This window comes from Odontesthes bonariensis, chromosome 8, assembly GCF_027942865.1.
Source record: "Odontesthes bonariensis isolate fOdoBon6 chromosome 8, fOdoBon6.hap1, whole genome shotgun sequence".
In the NCBI taxonomy this organism is placed as follows: Eukaryota; Metazoa; Chordata; class Actinopteri; order Atheriniformes; family Atherinopsidae; genus Odontesthes; species Odontesthes bonariensis.
In genome coordinates this window covers 23,857,331-23,877,609 of record NC_134513.1, presented here as the reverse complement: position 1 = coordinate 23,877,609, position 20,279 = coordinate 23,857,331, and the positions used below count along the sequence as shown (strand labels likewise).

Here is a 20,279-nt window from a genome sequence, read left to right as displayed (position 1 = left end):
GCAGTGTCACTCATTGTTGCCCCGACTCTCTGTTCAAACAGAGTCGGTCACCCCCCCACCCGCCTGTTTTGGCCACACTGCAGCGGTGGGCAGCCAGTCTCCGCTTCACATCCACCTTAATTTTGGAACACTTCTTCTTCACCTCTGCATGTGTGGCTTCTCTGACACCACAGCATTAACCCACTCTCATTATCCCACCCACTCCTTGCGTTTGCTGCTTATGCCGGAGGACAGCGTGCCAAAGAACACATTTTTGCGCGCCTTCACTTCAGAAAGTAGCACCGACATATCGCTTTCCGTGAAGTTCTTCTTTTTCCCCGTCTTATTCAGTCTTTTTCTTTATTTTCTGACCGTACACAGAGGGGAATCGCAGGTGCAGGGCTCATTTAAATATGATTTGAGTATTTAAGTAGGGGCGTGGACAGGGAGGAGTCGGGTGCTCCGACATGTGCGCTCAATTCCACGTTGATTGGGATGTACAAACGAAATGTGCTTGGATTGATGCGTGCGCACAGATTCGTACATCCGACGTTGGAGGGCATTTGGGTTTGAGCGTACGCCATGTTTCAGTAGGAAATCCACGCAAGTCTTTGTACATGAGGCCCCTGAAGTTTCGTTGAAATGAGCGGACAGCTGTCATCAGATCACAAATGGAATTGATCTTTCCCTGCAGCTGCAAATTAAGCCCATTCAGGTGTGACATGATATCAGCCAAAAAAGCTATGATATCCATGTTTTTCTCGTCATTTAGAAAGACAGAAAAGTTGGCTGCTTTCTGACTTTCCAGTTGTTCCAAGAAAGCTGTTACTTCACGTTTAATTGACCAAAAATCGCTCTAGCACCCTGCCTTTGCTGAGCCATCTCACATTGTTGTGGAGCAAAAGATCATCAGAGTTTGCATCAACCTCTTTGAGAAATTCCCTGAGCATGCAATGCTGACAAGAAGAAGATGCCCTGAGAAAGTTTTTGATTTTCATCATTGTCTTCATCACCTCAGCATACTCATCTGACAGGGCGGAGCAAAGGACAGCCTGATGAATATTGCAGTGGTAAGAGATCAGGTCAGCGTTGTCTTCTTTAAACCTTGGCACAGCTCCCTTTTCGCTCCATCAGTGGTTATTGATATGACTTGTTTTGGCTCTATTCCTCGCTTTGATAGCATTTCCTTAATGGCCAGGTAGATGTCTTCTCCTCCCACACCGTAAGTAAAGCTTGTCTTCCTCTTTATCTCTGCTGTCAATGATTTTGCTCCAAACACAAAAAAAAACATGCCTGCCAGCCACATGCCGCAGAGCTACATATGCTATCCTTGGGATACGAAGGTGTTTCGGATCACATCAAAGCCACACACGACAAAAACCCACAACCGGCCGTGATCGTATAGTGGTTAGTACTCTGCGTTGTGGTCGCAGCAACCCCGGTTCGAATCCGGGTCACGGCAACCCCCCCGACCGAAATTGTTTGCATCGCTGAAAAAAGATCCCACTTACATTTCTTAAACTTTAAAAAAAAAAATTTTTGTCTACAGGCCTCTGTCCCGTATCAAAGGTCTGAAAGAATCAAACAACACAAATGCAGAAGGTCTGCCCATTTAAAGAGCATAAAAGGGGTCAAAGTATCAAACAGGCCCCAATGACAAATAGTGCCTTTCTAATGAGTCGCCAAGGCCGCATATGTTCTGTGTTTTTTAGCTCTTCTAAAGGGAGGGTTTTCACACACCGCCACACCCAAAGTATAAACATCCTAACAACAGAAGATGAAAATCGTTTGCCAAATGAATGGATGGATAGACCTGACAAAAAAACAAAACAAAAAGGCTGGACTTTTGCGCTGGACAATGTGAGGGTATATTGAGGATCAACATCCGTGTTGGACGATGTGGAGACTTTCCCAGATAGATGCCAGATATGTTTTTGTAACGACTAAATGCATGATAGAAACTGTGGCTGATTTGATCTGAAACGCATCTGAAACCAGGGCCGGTTCTAGCCCATTGGCTGCCCTAGGCGAGATTGCGATTTTGCGCCCCCCCCCCCCCCCCCCCCCATTTGAATCATGTTTGAACAAACCACAACCACATTCTTTTTTTTTTTTTAAGTATCTTTTTATTTCTCAAAAGAAAGCCATTCAGCACACATATATTCAGTCTTACATTTTGCAATTTTTCTTTTGAGCAGCAATCCCACCCCCCACCCTTACAGGGATAAGCCAACAAAACACACAAACGTAAAAGTACAATTATGAAAATGAAAAAGGGAAAAAGCAAAAGAGAAAATACATGTAATCATTCTGATATAGGTACACTATGTTATATGTATTATGCTGTACATTTATATTTGATACATGAACTACAAGCAAGGTAATGGTCTCAGAACATTTTTATTTTTAGAAACTTTGGAACTTTTACAACCAACTCCTCACAATGAAACACGCCCAGCCTTCCTAATCGCAAATTCATCAATGGTGTCATCGAATGATATCTGGCTTGACACGTCTTGGTTTACACTTATAAGAGCAAGCCCATTGAGACGTTCTTGGCTCATTGTTGACCTCAGATATGTTTTTATCAACTTTAACTTGGAAAAGCTTCTCTCTGCAGAAGCTACTGTTACTGGAAGGGTAGCAGCAACTCTGAGGGCGACCCACATGTTTGGAAAGATTTCTCCTAATTTCTTCTCCATCCATTGTGGTCATGCCAGCTTTTGACAAATCAGGGAATTTTACAGTTTTATAGTTTTACAATGACTGGAAATGTGAGTTCATATTTTGACTGTATTAACATACTCCTAAAATAGATGATTATAGCTTTATTATGTATAGCCCACTACTACTAAATCGAATGCTATTACTACCAAAAACTATAATAAATAAACTCACAAGATTCAGAGAGAGGTGAACCTGGGAGATCAGCTGAGCTTTCTTCAGGTGAGGGTCTCTGCAAAAATATCTGGAGTGCACCTAGACATTTTAAAATATAAAATAATATGAGCATAACACACCACTCACCAACACAATCACATGTATTACAATTGTGTATTCACATGTATCTACTATTTACATGACCGTAGCAGATTCTACATAAGCCATTTTTTCCATAAGATTTCCAAGCAAATTAACTCATTTATCTGATTACTTTGAATGTTTACCTAGCTGGAAGGCTCGACAAATGTTAAATGATAAAACAAAAGAAAACTAGCTAGGCTATTTCTTAAAGTAGTTTGGCTTACAAGACTAACTCTAGGTTTTTAGTTTCCTTTAACAAAAAGATTTTGTTGCCTGTGAAAGACAGCTTGTGGATTAAGCTAGCAGGCTAATCGATAGCCCACAAGCTTTCTAGAAATAGCTAATGCTAGCGGAGTAACGTTATGCAGTGATAGCTAGCTTCTACAATGAAACGTCAACCATGAACAGTGACAGAAAACACAATTTTGATTAAACTTTAGAACTAATGTCTGAGATGAAAATACATACCTCTATACTGGGCTTTCTTCTCCTCCTCATCTTTTTTTCGTTTTCGCCCCTGTGCACCAGACATTTTGGTCCTTTTCATGTCGCTAGTTGACCTTCTACAACCGTTAGCGTGATCTAGTTCCAGTGTGGCTGTGACTTGCAACTGCATCGTCATGACGACACCCATGCACATATGTTATGTAATATAATATTACATTTTCATTCGAAAAATGGGTTGGGGCATTTTCGTTTGCACGTGTCGGCCACCGTGTGAAAGGCATAAAAAGGCCAAAAACAAAATTTTCCTAAAAAAAAAAAAAAAAAGGGGGGGGGCCTGGCAATTTGGCGCCCTAGGCAGCCGCCTTGGTGGCCTGTAGGAAGAACCGGCCCTGTCTGAAACTGATGGTTTCTCATCACTTTTTGTGTTTATTTAACTGATAAACAGGCCAAAGCCCCTGGCTCCCTTCCATAACTCATTTGGTACAGCAGAGAACTGCAGGTGTCCCATGATACACACCTTAAGCCTGGTTACATGCATTCATACAGGATTCATGAAAAGGATGTTGGCTTTGCTCCCTTCGATAGCTTAGTTGGTAGAGTGGAGGACTGTAGGTGTCCAACAACAGTTATCCTTAGGTCGCTGGTTCAATTCCGGCTCGAAGGATGTGCCAAGCTTTTGTGCACAGAGGCTCTTTTGGCCAACTCCGTCAATCCATTCAAAGCTTTTGGAATATGCTGTTTTACGAAAGACTGTACCACTCTCTATCTAATTTGCTAAGGGCTAGTGGCGCAATGGATAACGCGTCTGACTACGGATCAGAAGATTCTAGGTTCAACTCCTGGCTAGCTCGGCACGCTGGTTTTAGTCTCTCACTTCTCCCACTGCTACAGAACAGGATCGCTTTAAACCTTCTACTCCCTGGGTATCCCTGCTAACTTACGCCCCAAAGATAGCGCAAAGTGTGTCATCTTGCAACACATGTGGATGACCCCACACCGTAAGGAAAGCTCGTCTTCCTCTTTATCTCTGCTGTCAATGATTTTGCTCCAAACACAAAAAAAAAACATGCCTGCCAGCCACATGCCGCAGAGCTACATATGCTATCCTTGGGATACGAAGGTGTTTTGGATCACATCAAAGCCACACACGACAAAAACCCACAACCAGCCGTGATCGTATAGTGGTTAGTACTCTGTGTTGTGGTCGCAGCAACCCCGGTTTGAATCTGGGTCACGGCAACCCCCCGACCGAATTTGTTTGCATCGCTGAAAAAAGATCCCACTTTCAACTTGGATTTCTTAAACTTTAAAAAAAATTATTTTGTCTACAGGCCTCTGTCCCGTATCAAAGGTCTGAAAGAATCAAACAGCACAAATGCAGAAGGTCTGCCCATTTAAAGAGCATAAAAGGGGTCAAAGTATCAAACAGGCCCCAATGAGAAATAGTGCCTTTTTAATGAGTCGCCAAGGCCGCATATGTTCTGTGTTTTTTAGCTCTTCTAAAGGGAGGGTTTTCACACACCGCCACACCCAAAGTATAAACATCCTAACAACAGAAGATGAAAATCGTGTGCCAAATGAATGGATGGATAGACCTGACAAAAAAAGAACCAAACAAAATGGCTGGACTTTTGCGCTGGACAATGTGAGGGTATATTGAGGATCAACATCTGTGTTGGACGATGTGGAGACTTTCCCAGATAGATGCCAGATATGTTTCTGTAACGACTAAATGCATGATAGAAACTGAGGCTGATTTGATCTGAAACGCATCTGAAACTGATGGTTTCTCATCACTTTTTGTGTTTATTTAACTGATAAACAGGCCCAAGCCCCTGGCTCCCTTCCATAACTCATTTGGTACAGCAGAGAACTGCAGGTGTCCCATGATACACAGCTTAAGCCTGGTTACATGCATTCATACAGGATTCATGAAAAGGATGTTGGCTTTGCTCCCTTTGATAGCTCAGTTGGTAGAGCGGAGGACTGTAGGTGCCCAACAGCAGTTATCCTTAGGTCGCTGGTTCAATTCCGGCTCGAAGGATGTGCCAAGCTTTTGTATAAATAGGCTCTTTTGGCCAACTCCGTCAATCCTTTCAAAGCTTTTGGAATATGCTGTTTTACGAAAGACTGTACCACTCTCTATCTAATTTGCTAAGGGCTAGTGGCGCATTGGATAACGCGTCTGACTACGGATCAGAAGATTCTAGGTTCAACTCCTGGCTAGCTCGGCACGCTGGTTTTAGTCTCTCACTTCTCCCACTGCTACAGAACAGGATCGCTTTAAACCTTCTACTCCCTGGGTATCCCTGCTAACTTACGCCCCAAAGATACCTCACAGTGTGTCGTCTTGCAACACATGTGGCTGACCCCACACCGTAAGGAAAGCTCGTCTTCCTCTTTATCTCTGCTGTCAATGATTTTGCTCCAAACACAAAAAAAAAAACATGCCTGCCAGCCACATGCCGCAGAGCTACATATGCAATCCTTGGGATACGAAGGTGTTTCGGATCACATCAAAGCCACACACGACAAAAACCCTCAACCGGCCGTGATCGTATAGTGGTTAGTACTCTGCGTTGTGGTCGCAGCAACCCCCGTTCGAATCCGGGTCACGGCAACCCCCTGACCGACTTTGTTTGCATCGCTGAAAAAAGATCCCACTTTCAACTTAGATTTCTTAAACTTTAAAAAAAATAATTTTGTCAACAGGCGTCTGTCCCGTATCAAAGGTCTGAAAGAATCAAACAGCACAAATGCAGAAGGTCTGCCCATTTAAAGAGCATAAAAGGGGTCAAAGTATCAAACAGGCCCCAATGAGAAATATTGCCTTTTTAATGAGTCGCCAAGGCCGCATATGTTCTGTGTTTTTTAGCTCTTCTAAAGGGAGGGTTTTCACACACCGCCACACCCAAAGTATAACAACAGAAGATGAAAATCGTGTGCCAAATGAATGGATGGATAGACCTGACAAAAAAAGAACCAAACAAAATGGCTGGACTTTTGCGCTGGACAATGTGAGGGTATATTGAGGATCAACATCTTTGTTGGACGATGTGGAGACTTTCCCAGATAGATGCCAGATATGTTTTTGTAACGACTAAATGCATGATAGAAACTGAGGCTGATTTGATCTGAAACGCATCTGAAACTGATGGTTTCTCATCACTTTTTGTGTTTATTTAACTGATAAACAGGCCCAAGCCCCTGGCTCCCTTCCATAACTCATTTGGTACAGCAGAGAACTGCAGGTGTCCCATGATACACACCTTAAGCCTGGTTACATGCATTCATACAGGATTCATGAAAAGGATGTTGGCGTTGCTCCCTTCGATAGCTCAGTTGGTAGAGCGGAGGACTGTAGGTGCCCAACAACAGTTATCCTTAGGTCGCTGGTTCAATTCCGGCTCGAAGGATGTGCCAAGCTTTTGTATACAGAGGCTCTTTTGGCCAACTCCGTCAATCCTTTCAAAGCTTTTGGAATATGCTGTTTTACGAAAGACTGTTCCACTCTCTATCGAACTTGCTAAGGGCTAGTGGCGCAATGGATAACGCGTCTGACTACGGATCAGAAGATTCAAGGTTCAACTCCTGGCTAGCTCGGCACGCTGGTTTTAGTCTCTCACTTCTCCCACTGCTCCAGAACAGGATCGCTTTAAACCTTCTACTCCCTGGGTATCCCAGCTCACTTACGCCCCAAAAATACCTCACAGTGTGTCGTCTTGCAACACATGTGGCTGACCCCACACCGTAAGGAAAGCTCGTCTTCCTCTTTATCTCTGCTGTCAATGATTTTGCTCCAAACACAAAAAAAAACATGCCTGCCAGCCACATGCCGCAGAGCTACATATGCAATCCTTGGGATACGAAGGTGTTTCGGATCACATCAAAGCCACACACGACAAAAACCCTCAACCGGCCGTGATCGTATAGTGGTTAGTACTCTGCGTTGTGGTCGCAGCAACCCCTGTTCGAATCCGGGTCACGGCAACCCCCTGACCGACTTTGTTTGCATCGCTGAAAAAAGATCCCACTTTCAACTTAGATTTCTTAAACTTTAAAAAAAATAATTTTGTCAACAGGCGTCTGTCCCGTATCAAAGGTCTGAAAGAATCAAACAGCACAAATGCAGAAGGTCTGCCCATTTAAAGAGCATAAAAGGGGTCAAAGTATCAAACAGGCCCCAATGAGAAATATTGCCTTTTTAATGAGTCGCCAAGGCCGCATATGTTCTGTGTTTTTTAGCTCTTCTAAAGGGAGGGTTTTCACACACCGCCACACCCAAAGTATAACAACAGAAGATGAAAATCGTGTGCCAAATGAATGGATGGATAGACCTGACAAAAAAAGAACCAAACAAAATGGCTGGACTTTTGCGCTGGACAATGTGAGGGTATATTGAGGATCAACATCTTTGTTGGACGATGTGGAGACTTTCCCAGATAGATGCCAGATATGTTTTTGTAACGACTAAATGCATGATAGAAACTGAGGCTGATTTGATCTGAAACGCATCTGAAACTGATGGTTTCTCATCACTTTTTGTGTTTATTTAACTGATAAACAGGCCCAAGCCCCTGGCTCCCTTCCATAACTCATTTGGTACAGCAGAGAACTGCAGGTGTCCCATGATACACACCTTAAGCCTGGTTACATGCATTCATACAGGATTCATGAAAAGGATGTTGGCTTTGCTCCCTTCGATAGCTCAGTTGGTAGAGCGGAGGACTGTAGGTGCCCAACAACAGTTATCCTTAGGTCGCTGGTTCAATTCCGGCTCGAAGGATGTGCCAAGATTTTGTATACAGAGGCTCTTTTGGCCAACTCCGTCAATCCTTTCAAAGCTTTTGGAATATGCTGTTTTACGAAAGACTGTTCCACTCTCTATCGAACTTGCTAAGGGCTAGTGGCGCAATGGATAACGCGTCTGACTACGGATCAGAAGATTCAAGGTTCAACTCCTGGCTAGCTTGGCACGCTGGTTTTAGTCTCTCACTTCTCCCACTGCTCCAGAACAGGATCGCTTTAAACCTTCTACTCCCTGGGTATCCCAGCTCACTTACGCCCCAAAAATACCTCACAGTGCGTCGTCTTGCAACACATGTGGCTGACCCCACACCGTAAGGAAAGCTCGTCTTCCTCTTTATCTCTGCTGTCAATGATTTTGCTCCAAACACAAAAAAAAACATGCCTGCCAGCCACATGCCGCAGAGCTACATATGCTATCCTTGGGATACGAAGGTGTTTCGGATCACATCAAAGCCACACACGACAAAAACCCACAACCAGCCGTGATCGTATAGTGGTTAGTACTCTGTGTTGTGGTCGCAGCAACCCAGGTTTGAATCTGGGTCACGGCAACCCCCCGACCGAATTTGTTTGCATCGCTGAAAAAAGATCCCACTTTCAACTTGGATTTCTTAAACTTTAAAAAAAATAATTTTGTCTACAGGCCCCTGTCCCGTATCAAAGGTCTGAAAGAATCAAACAGCACAAATGCAGAAGGTCTGCCCATTTAAAGAGCATAAAAGGGGTCAAAGTATCAAACAGGCCCCAATGAGAAATAGTGCCTTTTTAATGAGTCGCCAAGGCCGCATATGTTCTGTGTTTTTTAGCTCTTCTAAAGGGAGGGTTTTCACACACCGCCACACCCAAAGTATAAACATCCTAACAACAGAAGATGAAAATCGTGTGCCAAATGAATGGATGGATAGACCTGACAAAAAAAGAACCAAACAAAATGGCTGGACTTTTGCGCTGGACAATGTGAGGGTATATTGAGGATCAACATCTGTGTTGGACGATGTGGAGACTTTCCCAGATAGATGCTAGATATGTTTTTGTAACGACTAAATGCATGATAGAAACTGAGGCTGATTTGATCTGAAACGCATCTGAAACTGATGGTTTCTCATCACTTTTTGTGTTTATTTAACTGATAAACAGGCCCAAGCCCCTGGCTCCCTTCCATAACTCATTTGGTACAGCAGAGAACTGCAGGTGTCCCATGATACACAGCTTAAGCCTGGTTACATGCATTCATACAGGATTCATGAAAAGGATGTTGGCTTTGCTCCCTTTGATAGCTCAGTTGGTAGAGCGGAGGACTGTAGGTGCCCAACAGCAGTTATCCTTAGGTTGCTGGTTCAATTCCTGCTAGAGGGATGTGCCAAGCTTTTGTATACAGAGGCTCTTTTGGCCAACTCCGTCAATCCATTCAAAGCTTTTGGAATATGCTGTTTTACGAAAGACTGTTCCACTCTCTATCGAACTTGCTAAGGGCTAGTGGCGCAATGGATAACGCGTCTGACTACGGATCAGAAGATTCTAGGTTCAACTCCTGGCTAGCTCGGCACGCTGGTTTTAGTCTCTCACTTCTCCCACTGCTTTAGAACAGGATCGCTTTAAACCTTCTACTCCCTGGGTATCCCTGCAAACTTACGCCCCAAAGATAGCGCAAAGTGTGTCATCTTGCAACACATGTGGCTGACCCCACACCGTAAGGAAAGCTCGTCTTCCTCTTTATCTCTGCTGTCAATGATTTTGCTCCAAACACAAAAAAAAAACATGCCTGCCAGCCACATGCCGCAGAGCTACATATGCTATCCTTGGGATACGAAGGTGTTTCGGATCACATCAAAGCCACACACGACAAAAACCCACAACCGGCTGTGATCGTATAGTGGTTAGTACTCTGCGTTGTGGTCGCAGCTACCCCCGTTCGAATCCGGGTCACGGCAACCCCCCGACCGAATTTGTTTGCATCGCTGAAAAAAGATCCCACTTTCAACTTACATTTCTTAAACTTTTAAAAAAAAGCAGAGAACTACAGGTGTCCCATGATACACACCTTAAGCCTGGTTACATGCATTCATACAGGATTCATGAAAAGGATGTGGGCTTTGCTCCCTTCGATAGCTCAGTTGGTAGAGCGGAGGACTGTAGGTGCCCGACAACAGTTATCCTTAAAGGGACACTCCACCCATTTGCATTAGGCTTTGCATTGTTAGAAACCCAGTCATACTTTTGAATGGTCATGCAACACTCTCTCATTTCCCCCTGAGACGGGAGAAATCCGTATTCACCTCTTTACACTTCCTCCTACAATGACGCAAAATGACGATTTTTGCGTCATTGTAGGAGGAAGTGTAAGAGGGGTGGATTTCTGTTGAGACTACAAGCCTAGTTCCCACCCTTCAACATCGCCCATAGGGGGTTGGACCTAATGGGCTAACAGACCTATCACAGATCAGTGCCAGTGCTTTAGACTGGCAGAGAGCTGCAGCTAACATATATATATCTATATCTATATAGATATAGGTATATATAATTGTCATGAGATCCACACTCCTTACCAGTTGGTGGCGGTAATGCTGCTTTAAGTTGTTTGCCAACCGCCAATAAAAAAAACGAAATAGAGAGAGAGATAGAGCTGCAGCCTGCAGCTAACACGGAGAACTGGAGAAGATATGGCTCGAGCTGGGGCGAATTGGTGGCGTCCTGGAGACCTACTTTAGAATACCTAAAGTCAACTGGAAACGACAGCCAAAGCCTACAGGGCCAAATGGACGTCTTTCTGTAAAGTAAGTTTGTTTACTTTGTTACTATGTCAAGGAGTACTCTTGCTAACACGCTAACGTGGCATGTTCATTGCACAAATAGCTTGCAGTTATGCAAGCTACTGTGGCACGATAGGCTCAAATGCCATCACTCACTTTGTGATCAATGTTTTGTCTAGACAATTTCGTCTAACAGCCTACCGGCACTTTCTTGAGTGGGTCCTGCAAGGAGAGAGATTGGGCAGAGGGCGTCGTGGCGTGCAGGCTATCCGCCAGAACTACCCAGCTCCAGACGGCCAGTACTGCGGGCACCTCGGGAGGAGCTATAGTTTCCTTGTTTTATATTCATTCAACAGTTGTATTGTTTGTATAGTTATTTAATTAAATGGTTAAAATGTACGTTGTTGTGGTTCTTTCTTAGTAATGTTGCTCCAAGTGTATTCGAGTTATTGAACGACCAACATTTCAGAACGGGAACTACCTAGCTACTGTTACCTCAGATGACAAAACGACAGAATTGTGATCATAGCCTACCTATAATTACTATAAATTATGAAGCATTACAAGTATACATTGCATTATAAGTTTGTTGCAAATCAGTTACCTCCTTCCAAGTTTATGATGCTATTCTAAACTTTGTTGAAGGCAGACAGGAGAGAAGGAGTGACATTTTGTTTTTTAATTCACAAAATAAGAATTGTCATGAACATAAAGACACACAAACAAAACTATCCACACTATAAAAAAAAGAGGTATTGACCCTGTGATTGAGTATACAGTAAGGTGCTCGATGGAAGTGCAAACAGGTAAGGCAGTGACATGATTTCCAGGTAGCGTAGTCGGGTGGAGCTCGTATACTCTCGGGTGCTTCGATAGCGGTGCCGGGAGAACGTTAGACTGTTGATTCACATCCAATCACGTTTCGCCATTTCCATTTTTCCATTTCTGCTCACAGCCAATGAAGAAAGCCGAATCCCATTTCTGCTCACAGCCAATGAAGAAAGCCGAATCCCATTTCTGCTCACAGCCAATGAAGAAAGCCGAATCCCATTTTTGCTCATAGCCAATGAAGAAAGCCAAATCCCATTTGTATCTACCTGACGGAGCATCGCCAGAGAGAGACCGGAGTTTAATTTGAATTAAAAAAGTTGAAATTTCAAAGTACTTCACGATATTATTTAAGGTAAGAAACCGACAATGTTGTTATGTTTAGTTGTGGTAACGTATTACCTGTACTAGCCGTATAGCGAAGAACGTCTTGTTTATGTAAGGGTCGAGGGATAGCGGTCAGTTTCATTCATTCTAATGAACGTTGTAAATATAGTTGTTATCGTACATAGGCAGAGTTACAGTCATCATGATGTATATGAATACATTGTTATGCTTAGCCTACAGGTGAAGTCGTACCACCGTTAAATGTCTGAATTAACGTTAATTAGTAGCCTATAGATTTGGGCTTTATTGTAATTGTAACCCTATGTAATCAAATTAGTGTGTAATAATCTGAGTTTTATGGTGTTATGACATCATACCCACACAAACCACATTATTCCTTCCTCCATCCCTGTCCAAAAACACTGAGATGGCATATGTGCTATGTGAAATAAATGTATGGAACAGATTAACTACTCAGTTCTTATTTTCTATTGGAAGATGGCTTCCAAGCAAAAGAAGCACAGGGTGTGATGAATGGATGGCCCGCCTGCGCAGATTTGCTACACAGGGGGTCTGGCCTTCTGAAGTGGGAAACAGACCGGCACCACGACAGAAGAAATGGCATGACCTGTACCAGAAGGTAAACTTTGACATGTATATAAACACAGGAAAGCCATGTCATATTTAGAGGGACCACTGATGATTCACTGTCATATGTTACAGATTGAGAAGTGTCCCCTGCAACAAAGGGGGCAAACGTCTCTGTTTGGGGGGACGCAGACATGCAATTGTGGTTTCCATATGAAAAAGGTATAAAAAGTGTTGATGGTTATTGGTTGGTTGATGGTTATGTTAATGTATGATGGTATATTGTGTATTTTTTATTTAATTTCCCTTTCTGTGAAACTGTAGCCTTCTAGTTTGGTGCAGTGGGTGCAAAGCAGCCTTTATTTCCACCAGCAAGGCCATCTTAGACCAGCTGGACCAAGCCTGGAATTTAGGCTGATCGAACTCGCAAGTGAGAATACTGAGATTATTTAGCTTGTGTAACAAATGTTTGTCATGTAAAGCACAATTGAGATTAGCTGGTTTTAATGTTTATGTCTGTCTGTCTGTCTCTCTTTTCCTTTGTTTTATTCAGATATGCCTGTGACATGCGGGTCATACGGTTCCTGAGGGAGAGGGCCCTGGGAAACAGCCCTTCTCGCCTGGTGAGGCAACTGCGGGAGAACCACAGCGAGGAGTGGCTGAAGCGTGTTTGCCGGTATCTCGGTGCCTGCTCCAACTTCACCTCCCAGCCAAGCTTGCTCCCTGTGAGGTTTCAGGAGCCACCTGAGCCTGAAACGATCCCCTCCCACAGGTGGATGTTGGCTGTTTATGGCAGGGATATCTTGGGCAGGCTGGACCACGTTAAAGCCAGCATAACGTCCACATATGGCAGCATCTTGAAGATGGACTCCACCAAAAAGGTAACTTTTTTTACATTTTTAATATTAAAAGAATTGAAAATAAATCATTAGTAGTAGTATAGACCTGAAATATGAAAGTAATGTTTCATATATAGATAATCAAGCATCACTCGCTGTCTTTTCTGTGTGATTGCAGATCACAAAGAAGCTGTCAGGGTTAGCAAAGGGGACAGCTTTGTGGCTGACATCTGTTGGCAATAAGGTGGGCCAATTCCTCATCAGTGTTCTGACAGCTCAAGAGGGTCCTGCCCTGGACCGAATGGCAGCTGGCCTCATCCAGAGGTACACTGATGCAGGTGTGGCTCCACCTCAAGTTCTTTATGTGGACTGTGACTGCTGTCGGGAGGACACTGGGCAGACCAAGCTCAAGCAGCGATTTGTGTGTGCGTGCTTGTTTGTAAAAGTTTGCAAACTGTTAGTGTGTGTGTGTGTGTGTGCTTGTCAGTGTGTTTGTAAATATAAATAAAAATAACTTTATTTCTACAGCAGTATCCTTTGTTTTTTCCGAGCACACCTATGGAAAACCTTTGTAAACTCACACAAATTTAATAATATTAATTTAATAATTTAATAATGGTATTGCTGATAGATCCACAGGCTGTGAGAACTGAATCTCAGAAACATTTCTTTGATATAAATGTTAATTATTTTTATAAGCAGTAATAGTAGTATAACATTCTTATTTTTATCAATATTCTTGAAATAAAACGTAAAAATTACAATTCAATTCATACAATTAATATTCTTAATTTTATCAATCTTATACAGCATTAAAACTAAAAGAAAGGGACAGACTTATGTTGCAGACAGTGTGTGAGAAGTGATTAACAGAAACATTTTTTATAATATAAAAAATATAAGCAGTATTAGGTGTGTGGTGGTTTAATATTCTTCTCTGTATTGTTCTTATTGCCAGAAATTGCATTATTATTCTCACCAGTTGTATTTGTATGAATTTGCATGAATTGATGGATGTTCCAATCAGGATTCGAAGCGTGCTGGGCCCATAACCCAGAGGTCGATGGACCGAAACCGATGGATCCTCTGCTATCTATAAATTTTCAAATCAAACTCAACATATCTCATTATAAAAACCTGGAAAAGATGATGTAACATTCATAGCATCACAATTGACACTTGACCAAATATGAAAGCCTTTCTACACACTCTTAATTCAAACTCGTTTGTTGTGTACATGAGTGTTCTCCAAAGTCCACTTTTCTGATATAAGTAAGAAAAAACAATTATTCTGTCAAAAGACTCAAATCTTTCACTTTTGTTAAATGGATTAGAGGATCGTTTACCCGATTTCTTTAAGTTGTGTTTTTTATTTTGAATAGTCGCGTGGATAAGGCACTGGCCTCCTAAGCCAGGGATTGTGGGTTCAAGTCCCATCTGAGGTGTGTAGCAGAGTGGCGCAGCGGAAGCGTGCTGGGCCCATAACCCAGAGGTCGATGGACCGAAACCATCCTCTGCTATGTATAAATTTTCAAATCAAACTCAACATATCTCATTATAAAAACCTGGAAAAGATGATGTAACATTCATAGCATCACAATTGACACTTGACCAAATCTGAAAGCCTTTCTACACACTCTTAATTCAAACTCGTTTGTTGTGTACATGAGTGTTCTCCAAAGTCCACTTTTCTGATATAAGTAAGAAAAAACAATTATTCTGTCAAAAGACTCAAATCTTTCACTTTTGTTGAATGGATTAGAGGATCGTTTACCCGATTTCTTTAAGTTGTGTTTGTTATTTTGAATAGTCGCGTGGATAAGGCACTGGCCTCCTAAGCCAGGGATTGTGGGTTCAAGTCCCATCTGAGGTGTGTAGCAGAGTGGCGCAGCGGAAGCGTGCTGGGCCCATAACCCAGAGGTCGATGGACCGAAACCATCCTCTGCTATGTATAAATTTTCAAATCAAACTCAACATATCTCATTAAAAAAACCTGGAAAAGATGATGTAACATTCATAGCATCACAATTGACACTTGACCAAATCTGAAAGCCTTTCTACACACTCTTAATTCAAACTCGTTTGGTGTGCACACGAGTGTCCTCCAATGTCCACTTTTCTGATATAAGTAAGAAAAAAGAATTATTGTGTCAAAAGACTGAAATCTTTCACTTTTGTTCAATGGATGAGAGGATCGTTTACCCGATTTCTTTTAGTTGTGTTTTTTATTTTGAATAGTGACGTGGATAAGGCACTGGCCTCCTAAGCCAGGGATTGTGGGTTCGAGTCCCATCTGAGGTGTGTAGCAGAGTGGCGCAGCAAAAGTGTGTTGGACCCATAACCCAGAGGTAGATGGACTGAAACCATCCTCTGCTATGTATAAATTTTCAAATCAAACTCAACATCTCTCGTTAAAAAAACCTGGAAAAGATGATGTAAAATTTAGCATAATCACAATTGACCAACTCTGAAAACCTTTCTACACACTCTTAATTCAAACTAGTTTGGTGTGCACACGAGTGTCCTCCAATGTCCACTTTTCTCATATAAGTAAGAAAAAACAATTATTGTGTCAAAAGACTGAAATCTTTCACTTTTGTTCAATGGATGAGAGGATCGTTTACCCGATTTCTTTTAGTTGTGTTTTTTATTTTGAATAGTGACATGGATAAGGCACTGGCCTCCTAAGCCAGGGATTGTGGGTTCAAGTCCCATCAGAGGTGTGTAGCAGAGTGGCGCAGCGGAAGCGTGCTGGGCCCATAACCCAGAGGTCGATGGACCGAAACCATCCTCTGCTATCTATAAATTTTCAAATCAAACTCAACATATCTCATTAAAAAAACCTGGAAAAGATGATGTAACATTCAGCATAATCACAATTAACACTTGACCAACTCTGAAAACCTTTCTACACACTCTTAATTCAAACACGTTTTGTGTGCTCATGAGTGTTCTCCAATGTCCACTTTTCTGATATAAGTAAGAAAAAAGAATTATTGTGTCAAAAGACTGAAATCTTTCACTTTTGTTCAATGGATGAGAGGATTGTTTACCCGATTTCTTTTAGATGTGTTTTTTATTTTGAATAGTCACGTTGATAAGGCACTGGCCTCCTAAGCCAGGGATTGTGGGTTCAAGTCCCATCAGAGGTGTGTAGCAGAGTGGCGCAGCAGAAGCGTGCTGGGCCCATAACCCAAAGGTCGATGGACAGAAACCATTCTCTGCTATTTTATAACTTTTCAAATCAAACTCAACATCTCTCATTATAAAAACCTGGAAAAGATGATGTAACATTCATAGCATAACAATTGACACTTGACCAACTCTGAAAACCTTTCTACACACTCTTAATTCAAACTCGTTTGGTGTGCACACGAGTGTCCTCCAATGTCCTCTTTTCTGATATAAGTAAGAAAAATTAATTATTGTGTCAAAAGACTGAAATCTTTCACTTTTGATAAATGGATTAGAGGATCGTTTACCCGATTTCTTTTTATTAAGTATGTTATTTTGAATAGTCACGTGGAAAAGGCACTGGCCTCCTAAGCCAGGGATTGTGGGTTCGAGTCCCGTCTGAGGTGTGTAGCAGAGTGGCGCAGCAGAAGCATGCTGGGCCCATAACCCAAAGGTCGATGGACTGAAACCATCCTCTGCTATCTATAAATTTTCAAATCAAACTCAACATCTCTCATTATAAAAACCTGGAAAAGATGATGTAACATTCATAGCATAACAATTGACACTTGACCAACTCTGAAAACCTTTCTACACACTCTTAATTCAAACTCGTTTGGTGTGCACACGAGCGTCCTCCAATGTCCTCTTTTCTGATATAAGTAAGAAAAAATAATTATTGTGTCAAAAGACTGAAATCTTTCACTTTTGATAAATGGATTAGAGGATCGTTTACCCGATTTCTTTTTATTAAGTATGTTATTTTGAATAGTCACGTGGAAAAGGCACTGGCCTCCTAAGCCAGGGATTGTGGGTACAAATCCCATCTGAGGTGTGTAGCAGGGTGGCGCAGCGGAAGCGTGCTGGGCCCATAACCCAGAGGTCGATGGACCGAAACCATCCTCTGCTATTTTATAACTTTTCAAATCAAACTCAACATCTCTCATTATAAAAACCTGGAAAAGATGATGTAACATTCAGCATAATCACAATTAACACTTGACCAACTCTGAAAACCTTTCTACACACTCTTAATTCAAACTAGTTTGGTGTGCTCATGAGTGTTCTCCAATGTCCACTTTTCTGATATAAGTAAGAAAAAATTATTATTGTGTCAAAAGACTGAAATCTTTCACTTTTGTTAAATGGATTAGAGGATCGTTTACCCGATTTCTTTTTATTAAGTATGTTATTTTGAATAGTCACATGGATAAGGCACTGGCCTCCTAAGCCAGGGATTGTGGGTTCGAGACCCATCTGAGGTGTATAGCAGAGTGATGCAGCAGAAGAGCCTCAGAGCCCTAATGGGTAAGTCACTGGCCTCCTAAGCCAAGGATTGTGGGTTTTAGTCCTATCTGAGGTGTGTAGCAGAGCGGAGCAGCGGAGGCGTGCTGGGCCCATAACCCAGAGGTCGATGGACCGAAACCATCCTCTGCTATGTATAAATTTTCAAATCAAACTCAACATATCTCATTAAAAAAACCTGGAAAAGATGATGTAACATTCATAGCATCACAATTGACACTTGACCAACTCTGAAAGCCTTTCTACACACTCTTAATTCAAACTAGTTTGTTGTGCACATGAGTGTTCTCCAAAGTCCACTTTTCTGATATAAGTAAGAAAAAAGAATTATTGTGTCAAAAGACTGAAATCTTTCACTTTTGTTAAATGGATTAGAGGATCGTTTATCCGATTTCGTTTTATTTTGTATGTTATTTTGAATAGTCACGTGGATAAGGCACTGGCCTGCTAAGCCAGGGATTGTGGGTTCCAATCCCATCTGAGGTGTGTAGCAGAGTGGCGCGGCGGAAGCGTGCTGGGCCCATAACCCAGAGGTCGATGGACCGAAACCATCCTCTGCTATCTATAAATTTTCAAATCAAACTCAACATATCTCATTAAAAAAACCTGGAAAAGATGATGTAACATTCAGCATAATCACAATTAACACTTGACCAACTCTTAAAACCTTTCTGCACACTCTTAATTCAAACTCGTTTGGTGTGCTCATGAGTGTTCTCCAATGTCCACTTTTCTGATATAAGTAAAAAAAATAATTATTGTCAAAAGACTGAAATCTTTCACTTTTGTTAAATGGATTAGAGGATCGTTTATCCGATTTCGTTTTATTTTGTATGTTATTTTGAATAGTCACGTGGATAAGGCACTGGCCTGCTAAGCCAGGGATTGTGGGTTCCAATCCCATCTGAGGTGTGTAGCAGAGTGGCGCGGCGGAAGCGTGCTGGGCCCATAACCCAGAGGTCGATGGACCGAAACCATCCTCTGCTATCTATAAATTTTCAAATCAAACTCAACATATCTCATTAAAAAAACCTGGAAAAGATGATGTAACATTCAGCATAATCACAATTAACACTTGACCAACTCTTAAAACCTTTCTGCACACTCTTAATTCAAACTCGTTTGGTGTGCTCATGAGTGTTCTCCAATGTCCACTTTTCTGATATAAGTAAGAAAAAAGAATTATTGTGTCAAAAGACTGAAATCTTTCACTTTTGTTCAATGGATGAGAGGATCGTTTACCCGATTTCTTTTAGTTGTGTTTTTTATTTTGAATAGTGACGTGGATAAGGCACTGGCCTCCTAAGCCAGGGATTGTGGGTTCGAGTCCCATCTGAGGTGTGTAGCAGAGTGGCGCAGCAAAAGTGTGTTGGACCCATAACCCAGAGGTAGATGGACTGAAACCATCCTCTGCTATGTATAAATTTTCAAATCAAACTCAACATCTCTCGTTAAAAAAACCTGGAAAAGATGATGTAAAATTTAGCATAATCACAATTGACCAACTCTGAAAACCTTTCTACACACTCTTAATTCAAACTAGTTTGGTGTGCACACGAGTGTCCTCCAATGTCCACTTTTCTCATATAAGTAAGAAAAAACAATTATTGTGTCAAAAGACTGAAATCTTTCACTTTTGTTCAATGGATGAGAGGATCGTTTACCCGATTTCTTTTAGTTGTGTTTTTTATTTTGAATAGTGACATGGATAAGGCACTGGCCTCCTAAGCCAGGGATTGTGGGTTCAAGTCCCATCAGAGGTGTGTAGCAGAGTGGCGCAGCGGAAGCGTGCTGGGCCCATAACCCAGAGGTCGATGGACCGAAACCATCCTCTGCTATCTATAAATTTTCAAATCAAACTCAACATATCTCATTAAAAAAACCTGGAAAAGATGATGTAACATTCAGCATAATCACAATTAACACTTGACCAACTCTGAAAACCTTTCTACACACTCTTAATTCAAACACGTTTTGTGTGCTCATGAGTGTTCTCCAAAGTCCACTTTTCTGATATAAGTAAGAAAAAAGAATTATTGTGTCAAAAGACTGAAATCTTTCACTTTTGTTCAATGGATGAGAGGATCGTTTACCCGATTTCTTTTAGTTGTGTTTTTTATTTTGAATAGTGACGTGGATAAGGCACTGGCCTCCTAAGCCAGGGATTGTGGGTTCGAGTCCCATCTGAGGTGTGTAGCAGAGTGGCGCA

At 42.0% G+C, this 20,279-nt stretch overlaps 10 non-coding genes across 10 annotated transcripts; all 10 read left to right on the top strand.

Moving 5' to 3' along the window:
- Nucleotides 1–1,369: 1,369 nt before the first annotated feature.
- Nucleotides 1,370–1,441, top strand: trnah-gug (transfer RNA histidin (anticodon GUG)). The gene has a single exon. It is a non-coding gene; the product is annotated as a tRNA-His (tRNA).
- Nucleotides 1,442–4,025: 2,584 nt separating this feature from the next.
- trnay-gua (transfer RNA tyrosine (anticodon GUA)) lies at nt 4,026–4,114 on the top strand. Its single transcript is given in 2 exon segments — nt 4,026–4,062; nt 4,079–4,114. It is a non-coding gene; the product is annotated as a tRNA-Tyr (tRNA).
- A 114-nt stretch (nt 4,115–4,228) lies between these two features.
- On the top strand, nt 4,229–4,301 carry trnar-acg (transfer RNA arginine (anticodon ACG)). Its single transcript has one exon. It is a non-coding gene; the product is annotated as a tRNA-Arg (tRNA).
- A 1,104-nt stretch (nt 4,302–5,405) lies between these two features.
- trnay-gua (transfer RNA tyrosine (anticodon GUA)) lies at nt 5,406–5,494 on the top strand. The gene is given in 2 exon segments: nt 5,406–5,442; nt 5,459–5,494. It is a non-coding gene; the product is annotated as a tRNA-Tyr (tRNA).
- Nucleotides 5,495–5,608: 114 nt separating this feature from the next.
- trnar-acg (transfer RNA arginine (anticodon ACG)) lies at nt 5,609–5,681 on the top strand. Its single transcript has one exon. It is a non-coding gene; the product is annotated as a tRNA-Arg (tRNA).
- A 1,096-nt stretch (nt 5,682–6,777) lies between these two features.
- Nucleotides 6,778–6,866, top strand: trnay-gua (transfer RNA tyrosine (anticodon GUA)). Its single transcript is given in 2 exon segments — nt 6,778–6,814; nt 6,831–6,866. It is a non-coding gene; the product is annotated as a tRNA-Tyr (tRNA).
- Nucleotides 6,867–6,980: 114 nt separating this feature from the next.
- Nucleotides 6,981–7,053, top strand: trnar-acg (transfer RNA arginine (anticodon ACG)). Its single transcript has one exon. It is a non-coding gene; the product is annotated as a tRNA-Arg (tRNA).
- A 1,094-nt stretch (nt 7,054–8,147) lies between these two features.
- On the top strand, nt 8,148–8,236 carry trnay-gua (transfer RNA tyrosine (anticodon GUA)). The gene is given in 2 exon segments: nt 8,148–8,184; nt 8,201–8,236. It is a non-coding gene; the product is annotated as a tRNA-Tyr (tRNA).
- A 114-nt stretch (nt 8,237–8,350) lies between these two features.
- On the top strand, nt 8,351–8,423 carry trnar-acg (transfer RNA arginine (anticodon ACG)). Its single transcript has one exon. It is a non-coding gene; the product is annotated as a tRNA-Arg (tRNA).
- Nucleotides 8,424–9,729: 1,306 nt separating this feature from the next.
- On the top strand, nt 9,730–9,802 carry trnar-acg (transfer RNA arginine (anticodon ACG)). The gene has a single exon. It is a non-coding gene; the product is annotated as a tRNA-Arg (tRNA).
- The last annotated feature ends 10,477 nt before the right edge of the window (nt 9,803–20,279 follow it).